Here is a 13,163-nt window from a genome sequence, read left to right as displayed (position 1 = left end):
GATTTTTATCGATGTTAAGCCCCAAATTCTTCTTTAGTTTAATGTGTTTGGCTAATAAAGATCACCATCAGTATGGTGATTATAATGAGTCCCTCCATGTAAGGTTTTGTCAGTCCCTCAATGTAAGGTTTTGTCAGTCCCTCCATGTAGGGTTTAGTATTGTTTGGTTATTTGGTTTTAGTGTGTGCAGGGATACAAATTTAGAAGATTCGTCTTGTAAATTTGTGGAATTGTGCGTCTGTTGGTATAGGGGTGCAGATTTAGAAGATTCGTCTGACAAATTTGCAGATTTTGACGATCAATCAAGTTATATCTCTTTTGCGACTATACATCAATGGAGCTCCGTCAAGAACGATGCAAAGACATCTAAAATTATCCAGGAGCAGTTCATAAGCGATGTCATTAGTTTAGGGGTATTTAATTTTTGTATTGAGAATTTAGATCTCTTAAGGAATAACTATAAGTGCCGAATGACTATTAAGATCACCCCTTCCTATTCCATTCAAAAAAAAAAAAAAAAAAAAAAAAGGAAAATCTCTCCGCCCTACCAAATAATAATGCATCATAGAATAGAATTTCAGATGTGATACATAACATAAAATACCAAATAGCTTTCTTTTAAACCTTAGTTCTAGACATTATTCAAAATTCTTTATTTCTTATCTCACTTCAATAATTCAAGACAAATATTTTTTTAATAATTTTGGACTGCCTCAAGGCAAATTTGCGGCTACCTAGCTTAACTACCCTCTAATATTCAGTGAACATAATTACATTATGATTAGTTCATAAATTAAATATCATATAAATAAACAAATATACATCTAATTAGAGTCTAGAAGCCTATACTAGAAATCTACATTAAACTATGCGTAGACTGAACGTGAAATGTGAATAATTAATAGTGATAGCCCCAAATATTTGGATGTACCTGAAACTGTTGCACATGCCTAGTCCCCAACATCTCTTAAATTGTTATACAAGACAAATGTAACAACAATAATTGACAAGTTATATACTAATTAAATGAATTATGTTATCCCAATATATGTTGCTGCTCTTATAAATGAATTCATAGTACCTGAATTATCCTAATTGGATAATTAAAAGGATAAGTTAATCATTCATAAAAATTCATTAATTTTGTCGATAGATTTTTGAAAACGAGAATACATGTGTTAGAACCAATTTGATTGGATATAAATGGTTATATTTCACCTAAAATTTCTTGGTAATTGGTTGAAAGGAATCTTTAATGTTTATTTTGTATTTTTCCAGTTTGGAATTGATAGCCCTATTTTAAAAGTAACACTTGATGTAATACTAGTCTTACTAGTTACTACTATGTTAATTGACGGGGAGTATTAGGAAAGGTCAAACTATAGGTGATAAGTGGATAATATACGAGTATCATTCTTTAGGAATCAACTGGCCTGTTTACATTTACTGAATTGAGCTGAACTGAACTAAACTGATTGGAGCTGAACTGAACTGAACTGAACTCATTGGAACTGAACTGAACTGAACTGAATTGAGCTGAAATAAATATTTTATGTGAGAGGGAAATTAAGAGCTGAACTGAAATGAACTGAACTGAATTGATTGGAGCTGAACTGAACTGATTGGAGCTGAACTGAACTGAACTGAAATTAAGTAAATATGAACAGGCCCTAAACCATGATTATCTCTCCAAAAAAAAAAAAAAAAAAAAAAAAAAAACCATGATTAAATCTTATGGGACTCATTTGAGAATTTTCCTTATCTCCCTCCTTTAAGTGAGTCCCTTTCCTCCTATCTTAAAAAAATTAAGGTTGAAATGGCGGAATTGTGACATCACTCCTTATCTCATATCCTTGAGTTTAAACCTCATGAGACTTATTTAAGAGATTTCCTTTATCTTCTCTCATCAAGTGAGTCCAACGTGTTCAAACTAGATAAGTTTAGGAAAACTATGTTCAACTATAGTGTAGGGGTTAATAAGAGCTATTCAATTGCAATTTACAATGTAAATAAGTTTTAATAAGCTCATGTAAATTCAAATAAGTAAAAATCATCGTCACGTAATTTTTTATTTTTATTATTATTTTTTTTTAATTTTTTGTTTGTTGTGTGTGTGTCAGTGTGTGTGTGTGTGTTTAGAGAGCCACAAGGGTGGGGTGAGAATCAATCCCAGGATCTCCTGGAATTGGAGAGAAAGCTCTAACCACTTGAGCTATCCCTCACTCTCTAAAAATCACGTAAATCAAATGCACTCTTACTAATAAGGATCTGGATTAGGACCTTAGGTGGCTAGGTGCATATGCATGTGACAATTGATACAAGATGGAAAACGAATTGTTATTAAGATTAATGTATAGTAATTGTATTAAAACATATTGATTAATTTAGTAAGTAAGATTCCTGCTGTACAAAAAATTTGCCCTTAAATGGCTTAAGAGGGAGTTAAAATTCTACTATCAAAAGTAAGAATTATTTTATCCAAAATTTGGGAAACTAGATTGGATACCAGATTTCTCAGGTTGACTTCATTGCACAATTTAAGAGCTACAATGAAATTTAATTATCCTCACATGAATCAATCCTAGCTCAAGAGTCTATGCTTTAAAGAGTTTTAGGACAAAACTTATGTAATGGAGGGAAAGAATTGATTTGAACACTAGAAGTAGTTAAAGAACAAAGCTTATGTAATCGTCCAAAACTTATGTTTTTGATAGACGACTATATTATTTTACTAAGTACATAACGAGGCCTTAAAATTATCGTGTCATCTCATCAATCTCCCAATAAATTATTCTAAATACGCCTCATCATACAAGCAAGACATCGCCTTAATATTTGCTATAAATGTGACCAAAACCAACCTGCTAAAGGTGTAATACGTTGATACTCCAGCTAGTCAATAAAGGGTAATTCCCAGTTTCTCTTCTTGAGAAACAAGGAGCGTTTTTCAAGGGGGTAAATTGGTCTATTTTTGCAGGAATGTGGGGGTATAAGTGACTTTTTCATATGACATCATATTTTCACTGGCAATTGCTGTTATGCCTAGATTTTGACGGAAAGTTAACATTGTTAACTTGGAATAGAGATCCATTTTTAACTCAAAACTAAGACAACCCAGATACGGCGGTTGCGGTGTACGTAGTAGCTTCAATGGAGGACTGGAGGAGGGAAAGCTCCACAAGCGTGAAACACCTATCCATTAGGGGTTAAACATACCCTTAATTTCAATATTTTCTTTAGGGTTTTCCGTTAAATTCCGGCGGCGAAGCCGCCATTCATGAAGGCATTCAAGTTTGAATGGAGGAATTCGAGCTTTGGCGGCGAAGCTTCAATGGAGGACGGTCACCCTTACCCTTTGGGTTGACCATGCCATAAATTTTACCCTTTCTTATAGGGTTTTTAATTTGATTTCGCCACCTATGTTCGCCGCCGAAAATGATGGTTGTCGTCGGTGGAGACGATTTAGACGATAGAGGAAGAAGGTGGTGTCGATGGTTGTTGTCGGTGTGACGAAAGAGGAAGGTGATGGTGTTGTCGGTGGAGGTGATGGTGTTGTCGATGGAGGTGATGGTGATGGTGTTTTCGGTGGAGGTGAAAGATGAAGCTCCAATGGTGTTGCAATGGAAGCCCACCTTCAGATCTAGAATCAAGCACATCTTAGATTTTGAGTTACTTCAATTTTAACGATAATCTTGACGAATGTTGAACAACGTCATTATTTCATCATCTAACGCCGTCTACAATGGTCCACTTCTTCAAGTTCAGTGGAACTTACAGTCAGCAATTATTCAAATTAAAATACCAATTCTTTACAATTCCCAAACCGTTTTTATTACACAATTGCCACTAGAGAAACTCTTCTTGTTTCTCAAGAAGAGTAACTGGGGTGCCCCCGTCAATAAACCCTAAAAATGACAGGTCTTTGGCCTCATAGCCACTTGAACTGATGACTCCAACTAAAAATGGACCCTCCCTTTATAAAATGACAACCTTTGTAATATTATTTGGTACCAAATTATGAAATTATAATATGATAAAAATAATACCACCCCACATGCTATAACCATGGGGTGTTTGTGGACCTGTTAATAAAATGTGAGTTTGCTATATTTTTGGACATAAATGGTAAACCATCACATGGTTCTTGCTTGTTTTCTATATCCATTAATCCATTAGACCATAATGTACAAAAGGATCCTAGTCTTGGTTATAAATGAAGAAAATGATTTATTTTCATTTGTTTCATTCCATCACTAAAAGACACGACTAGCAAATGCATAAAAAAGACATATTAGGTTGTATAGCGACTAAATACTGCAACTGCCTTATAACCTACTACCTCCGTTTCTTTTTAGTTTACACGTATTCCTTTTTAGGAAGTTTCTTTTTAGTTGACACGTTTCCTTTTTGGGTAAATTTTTTACCTTGCATTTACAAGCTACCCCACTTGCTTTTTCATTCTCTATCACTCTCTCTCCTCTCCTTAATATATGTGCCTAAATCAAACACGTCAACTAAATAGAAACAGAGGAAGTATGTCGTATATATTTACCATTTGATAGGTTCATTTGGGTATTGTTAATTTGCAACCACCAATAAAAGGTAGGAACGGGTGGAGTTGAAAGTATTACAATTGATTTAAGCTCTCAAATTGTAATTGAGTGTGACACAATTTTGTTTATGAAATTCAATGAACACATATTTGACCAATCAATTATTAAGAAATGAGACAGAAAAGAATGGAAGAGTTCACCATAAGGGTATAATAGTTACTTTGCTACTAATCTAGCTTATTTTATTTTCTTTTATAAAAAATATCTCATCAATTTTATTTCTATATTAACATGAGATCGAAAAGACATAAGTCGAGAAAAGGTGGGTTAGTGTCAATGGATTTCAATACATTTAATTAAACTACTAGTCAACACAACACGACATATTTAATTAAAAAAAACGGGTTAGGATAGTATCGAGCTTCTCTAACCCAGTAATCCCTTTATCTTCAAACATAAACACGAGGGTGTCAATTTTTATATGTTGTACAAGATATTGTGTTTATGCAATTAAACTCTGAAAATTCAGTTCAACGACAAAATAGAAGTGATATTATTATCCAAAAGATGATGGATCATGCATTATTTATCTAATTGAGATAATTACTACATATATGGTACATGTTGAATTGTTAAGTTGAAAGGGTACATTACCATGGAATTTTTGTCTAGTTTGTTGGTAAATTAATGAATCCCTTGTTTGAATTGATTTTGGTTATAGCAGTTATTATTAAGTAGTACTCCATTGTATCGCTTTCTAATAAATAATGCAAAGCTTGGAATTTATATATTTTTCGTTGAATTGATAAATTGTTGTAATTTTCTTAATTCATGGGTGAACATCGATCATGTATTGATGATTTGACTTGTTGGTTTATTATGTACTAAGACGTACGTGGCTTTCTTTTAATAGGTTGGTATGGGTTTGTTTCTGATGCAATCTACCTGGCTTGTGAGCTACTCAACTTAATCCATACGTTTACAAATTCTTAAATGAACCTGGTTCACACTAATTTATTGTGGACCACTAACATTAGAGAAATTATAGTTGTTTTATTAGTAAAAAAAAGGGTCACTATAATAGAAAAAAGGTCTCTATGTTGAAATAAAAGTCATTTTGGTAATATATAGGCTATAAGATGTTATTTAATGAAATATTTTATATACCGATTAATATGAATAATAAAGGTCACTATGTTAAAATTAGAGTCATAACGTTGCACTTTAAATTTACAATAATATTAAATGTTATACTAGTTTTAATAAAGGTTATTATGTTAAAAATAAGGTTACTATGTTAAAACTAAGGGTCACTATGTTCAATAAAATGTCAGTTACGTGTTTATAAACCTATTATGATAATATTGTATATAATTAGTTTGGTAATTGACTAATTGTATATATCCTTGCCTAGTTTGTACCTAGATAGTTTCCTAGTTCATCTCTTGTACATTGTATATTTATTAGTGCTGTCAAATTTCAAACCGAAACCGTTTAACTGCTCGAAACCGACCGACCCAAATGAGAACCGAACCGATTAAAAACCGATTTTTTTGAAACCGAAAACTGACCCGAACCGTATTTTAGTAAACCCGAAACCGAATCGACCCGAATAGTGTTAAACCGTATAAGAACCGAACCCGTTAACAAATCGAACCAAATATAAACCGAACTGAAAGAAAACCGAACCGAAAAAGAACCGAACCGTATCTAACCCGAAACCGGTTCCAACCTGAAACCGTTTAAATTGGCAAAAAACCGCTTACACCGAACCGTTAGCAAACTGCTACCCGTTTGCACCGAACCATTTAAAAACCGAACTGTTTGTAAACCGAACTGGTTATAAACCAAACCGTTTATGAACCAAACCGCTTTAAATCGAACCGTTTACAAACTTTTTTATATAATTAAATGGATTTTTTTTTTACGGGAATATAATTAAATGGATTAAATATTAGAAATCTTAGAATATTTTTTTTAAAATAGCAAGGCAAATCATTCATTAAGGATAATCAGTGTAAGCGTAAAAATTATAAAAACGTTATATTAATAAAATGTATAAATAGAAAAATTTAAAAAGATCACTAATGAGTCTATAACTTTGTACTAATACATACGAATAACGATGATACGAATATTTAACTATGAGATGGTTAGATGCCATGTGTTAATAATGTGTACATATGATCGATTGAACTAATCAATATTACCTTGTTAATTAGTCATTAGTGTTTTCTTTCATTATACAAATCAAAGCACTTTGTAATATCTTCATAATTTCATGAAAATATATAATGATAAACGAGTCATAATTATCAGTCTTGTTAACTAATCAAGTATCGAATTACCAAATTGCAAATTTCCATTTCACAAGAATTCATCAAATCATGATTATGATACTATGCGTAGTATATAAATGATTAAATAAGAAGCATATAATAACCTAATTGTAAACACAATAATACATTAATACACTAACTCTTATAATCTACTTCGTAATAAACTAGTAAGATCAGTATGACTAAACTTGAAACAGAACATAATATGTATTTATAAAATCAATGAGAATTTTTTTATAATATGATGCCTAAATAGTAAATATGAAATGATTCGCGACTTTATATAAAACTTGTGAACGCAAAAGGTTAGCAAGTACTATCAAATTTCAAACCAAAACCATTTAACTGCCCGAATCCAAACAACTCGATAAACAATTTATTTTTTGAAACCAAAAACCGACCCGAACCGTAATTTAGTAAACTTGAAATGGAACCGATATGAATAACGTTAAAGTGGTTAAACCATCGAAAAACCGAACCAGTTATAAACTGAACCGAAAAAGAACCGAACCAGTTAAATACTGAACCGAAAAAGAACCTAACCAGTTATAAACTGAACCAAAAAAGAACCGAACTGTTTCTAACCCGAAACCGTTTCCAACCCGAAACTGTTTGAACCGGGATAAAAACCGTTTACACCACACCGTTAACAAACCGCAACCCGTCTGCACCGAACCGTTTACTACCCGGACTGTTTACAACCCGAACCGAATTACAACCGCTTTAAGAATAAACCGAAACCGAATCGAACCGATAACTATTTAAACCGAACCAAAACCGACCCGTGAGACAATTAAACCGATTCCAAACCGACCCGATTGAATACCGAACCGATTTCAAACCGAACCGAAACCGAACTGTTAAACCGTTTTGACAGTGCTAATATTTATACTTGACGTTAATCAACGAGATTGGCAAAAATCAATCTTTTTCAATTAATTTAAAATATATACACAAAACTATGGTGATATTTAAATATTCGCAATGAAGAATCAATTTGTTACAAAGTAAGAAGTAGTACCTTTTTTTTTTTTTTTTTTTTTTTTTTTGAAACGCGCAAGTAAGAAGTAGTACTTAATTTTGTGCATTTATTAGTTATAAATTTAAATTCCTTTTAAATTTGTGTTAAAATTTGATAAATTGAATTCGGAAAAAAAATGTAAATATACACGGAGTATTAATTATTTATTATCATTATTAATCTAATATATATATTTAAAGGGGAGTTTTTTCCCGAGTTTTTAGAGCGCCACGTAGGATTTAATTTTCTTAGCACGCCATATAGGATTATAAATTTTAGTTTTAGCCAATTAAATAAGAGATTATTAATTTCTTTTATGATTAAATAATTCAAATGTCACGTAAGCAAAACTAACGAGTGAGATTTTAAGTTTAAATTAATTATATATAAAATATTATCTTTTGATAGTATGAATTTTATTTAAATATATAACAGATTTTAGCACATCAATTAAAAAAAACTATTTTAAAAAATTCTAAAAAAACCGTGCATCGCAAAGGAGAGTTTTTGGAGAGTTCTGAGAACGTCCACGTAGGAAATCCACGTCATCGTTGTGCCATGTAAATTTTTTTTAGTTTTTTTTGTAATTAATTGATGATAAATACGTATATTTTAATAATTTTATTAAATAAAATAAAAAATATATAAGTTTATCATTTGACATTGTTAGTTAGTTTAATGATAAACACAGATATTTTAATAATTTTATTAAATTATAATTATAGTTTTATATTATTCTTAATATAAATAGGACTCAAGTTATCATACGTTTTCTCTCAAACCAATCATACGTTTCACCAATTAACCACACAATAATTTACATTGTATTGGTTTTTTAATTCTATTTCAGTTTACATAATACTTCGTCAAATTCTTTCTCTATTTTTTTCAGGTTTGGAGATTTTCAATTATATTCGGTGGTTAATAGAGAAGCTAATATAAGATATTGGTACTTTGTATTTTCTCTCCTTCCGTTTTTAATTTAAGTTGAGTACTTATTTTTAATTTTTTTTATTGGGTTTTCATTTATGTATAAGGCTCATGAAAATTTTTATGGATTTTAATGCAATTTTTGTGCAGTTGACTACAATGAGTTGGAAAAATAATAATTCTGCCAACATTATTCACCGAAGGCTCAAAGTGAAAGCTTAAGTAAATTTGTAAAATATGTAATTTACATTTTACTTTGGTTTGTTAGATATTGCGGTTGAATTAGTTTTGCCTAATTAATAATTAATGCTTAATTACCAAACAATACGCTTAATATTAGGAAATAATAAGATTATCTTTCAAGTATTTTGGCCTGTGCAATGCACGAGATTTTATAGGTACGTAATGTAAAATCTTGTTTTGTAATTTTTTTTTTAATTTTTTTGGTTAATGAAAAAGATCTGCTTTGCTCAATTGATTCTTTCTGCCTCATATGTAATTTCGGTGTGTTGATATTGTAGAAAGTATTTCTTGCATTAGCTTCATTAATGTTGTGAGAAAGCAAACTTGGCCAAATAACAGTTTTGAATCAATCATATAATTTCTTTTGATTTTTGGTTCCACTGTATAATATGAATATTTTGTCATGATCTGAACTATACTGTAGCACCATTATATTTTCATGAAAATTATAATTTACGATGATGTTATCCCGACATCATTTATCTAAATAGATTGTATATTAAAATAATAATAATAATAATAATCCATTTCAACACCGTGTTCTACTTGCTCAAGGGTTTTTGATGGAGATATTTATGGGGATCATGCATTATCTTGTGCTGGGATAGTAGGTATTAAACATCGGCACAACGTTGTTCGTGACACCCTTGTTGATATTTGTTTTCGGTCTGGGATTTCTGCTCGAAAGGAGGTTAACGTTGGGTTGATTGGTGGGAACGAGGGGGCGCTACGACCAGCAGATGTGTTGCTTTATTCCTGGGATAGAGAACGTGATGTATGTGTCGACTTGACGGGGTCTTCACTTTTGACACATTCGGGGTTGTCTGACTTCGTTCCTGGTCGTGTTGTGTCGGCGGCGGCTCAGCGGAAGCGGGACAAGTATGGGGTACGTTGCAGGGCTATTGGCTATGGTTTTCTTCCTTTCTCCTTTTCTTCATTAAAGGAATTAGACAAGGATGCTATTGCGTTGCTGAAGCGGGTTCAGGCGTTCGCTAAGACTCAGGATATTGGTGCTCGTGCAGCTGCTCACATCTTCAGTAGGATCGGGTTCGCTATAGCTAGAGGGGTGGGAGCCCAGATTGTATCTCGGCTCCCTACCAATTTCTTGTAAATTGATTGAATTTGTAGGTTTTTTAATAATAATAATAATAATAATAATAATAATAATAATAATAAACATAAAGATAATTTTTTATTATTATTATTATTATTATTATTATTAAAAGATAATATAAACATAAAGCCATGTGATATAATAATATCTAAAAGATAATAATAACAATAATGATAAAAAAAACAATAAATACAAGGTCGTGCATTGCATGGGCTTTACACCTAGTTTTTATAACACTGTATTTTGAGTTACTGAGTTAGGTTATTGACTCCCAAATAACTAATTAGGATTTATTCCAAAAAAAAATAAAAAAAAAATAAAAAAAATAATTAGGATAGAGTTGCTTGAATAGATAATGGAATTTTTATGATAAAATCTTAATATATAGTTTAAACCTACCAATTGGTCTTGTATGGACCTGGTCTACAATAAGTTATTGTAGACCCAAATTTTGACACTTTCAAATAATATAATCACATTGTGGATGATATAGTCACTTTTTTAGATGATATAATTATCTTTTTGTGAGTCACATATTTTGAATTATATAATCTCATATTAAACCATTTAATGAGATTATATAATTATCTTTAGGATGATAAAATTTAAAAATCATCTTTTGAATGATGTAATTAAAAAAAAAATAAAAAAAAAATAATTAGGATAGAGTTGCTTGAATAGATAATGAAATTTTTTTGATAAAATCTTAATATATAGTTTAAACCTACCAATTGGTCTTGTATGAACCTGGTCTACAATAAGTTATTGTAGACCCAAAGTTTGACACTTTCAAATAATATAATCACATTGCGGATAATATACTCACTTTTTTAGATGATATAATTATCTTTTTGTGAGTCACATATTTTGAATTATATAATCTCATATTAAACCATTTAATGAGATTATATAATTATCTTTAGGATGATAAAATTTAAAAATCATCTTTTGAATAATGTAATTTGCTATTTGATACTTTTTATAATGTTAAATTCACTTTTTGAGTGACACATTTACATAACAGTTTCATGATGATATAATCACTTTTGTAGTAATATAATCACATTTCGTATGATATAATCACATTCGTATGGTATACAAGAAGGTTGGGTCTACAATAAGTTATTGTAGACCGGGCCTATTCTAGTCTTTATATAAACCTTAAACATGAATTCCTTTTAAATAAGATAGAGATTGATCAAGCGTGCGGTTAATATTCTAGCCCATAGCGTTGTAAGATTGGACACTAGAGATTGTAATGAACTTGTTTCTCTTGGTCCTTTTACCCATAGCTTGACAACTTTGACGGAAATTGATCTTCTCTAATATTAATTCGCAGCTTGGTTTCCAAAAAAAAAAAAAAAAAAAAAGAAAGAAAGATAGAGATTGATTGAAATTCCTTAAATCGTACATATTCTTCAATTCTAATCCGACATGTGATTAATCAATCTCATTCAGGTGGCGGTTTAAGTTTCAACATTTTAGGAATTTATGGAACTTGTGCCCCATAGCGTACGTGTCTGATCCAATCTAATATATATATATATATAAAGGGGAGTTTTTTCCTGAGATTTTAGAGCGCCACGTAGGATTTTTATTTTTAAAAAATTATAAAAGCGCCACATAGGATTAATATTTTTAAAACACTACAATAGAATTATACCACCTAAGATTAGTTAACGTGCCACGTAGGATTATAATTTATAGTTATATCCAATAAATAATTCAAGTGCCACATAAGCATAATTAACCAATGAGATTTTAATGGTTACATACTTACATTAATTAAATACGTAATGTTATCTTTTGAGATTAGAAATTTTATCTAATATTTTAAAACAAATACGGAGAAAATGATATATTACATACAACTAATAAAATAACAAATGTAATCACATAAAGTCATAAATATGAAAAATATTTTTTTAAAAAAAATAGATCGACCCGTGCATCGCACGGGCTTCATCTAGTTCAATATAATTGTAAGTTAGTTTTAGGGTTCGTTTCGAAGCATTTATAACAATTTGATCTGCACAGATGACACATGCAAACGTATTAGTTTAATCATTTATAAATGAAAATATACATTAATAAGAAATATAATTTATAAAAGGTTGATTCATTGATATTATGAAAATAAATAGTAATATTATCTAAAAATGATATTTAAAAACAATCGACTAGTTTATATAAATATATAATCAATCCTAATCGATATAGTGTAAAATTTCAAACAAACGTGTCAGTTATTTAGAAACTACGATAGTATATAGTATTATATATTTTTCTAATCAGCATTTTTGGTTGATCTTCTATTGTGGAGTTACCAAATTTTGTATGAGGAAGTCCCAGTTTATCTCCGTAATAAACAAATTTTGTTCGTTAAGCGGAAAAATTGAAATTAATTAAATCAACAATTTTGTCTAGTCAGCATGACATTTTGGTAAATAAATCAAAATTAATGGGACCCAAATATGGCAAAAAAATTGTTGAACATTTTGTTGTTTTGTCTAGTCATCATGACCTTTAGGTAAATAAACAAAAACTGTTCTCACCAAAAAAAAAAACAAAAAAACAAAAACTGTGGGACCTGTACATGACAAAAAGTTGTTGATTTATTTACAGTTTTGCTATTTTATAAATATTTTTTGTTTATCAAGGAGATAAACTTGTATTTTCTCATTTTATATGCAATATTATCATCTTAATTAGTAATTCATTTTATTTCCTTCGTATAAGTATACATGAACCATTTTGATACTTAGTATTTTTCACATACCTGTTCAGTTCACCTTAAAAAATAACACTCAGTAAAAATAATTTCAGTTAGGTAAAAATAAGTTCATGTCAGTAAAAATAATCTCAGTTCAATAAAATTAATTTCAGTTCAGTAAAAATCAGTAACTCTAAAGAAGAAATATAATAGGGAACCAGTAAAAATAATTTCAGTTCATCAAAATTAA

This window comes from Chenopodium album, chromosome 23 (assembly GCF_948465745.1).
Source record: "Chenopodium album chromosome 23, dcCheAlbu1.1, whole genome shotgun sequence".
Classification (NCBI taxonomy): Eukaryota; Viridiplantae; Streptophyta; class Magnoliopsida; order Caryophyllales; family Amaranthaceae; genus Chenopodium; species Chenopodium album.
This window is presented reverse-complemented; position numbering follows the sequence as displayed.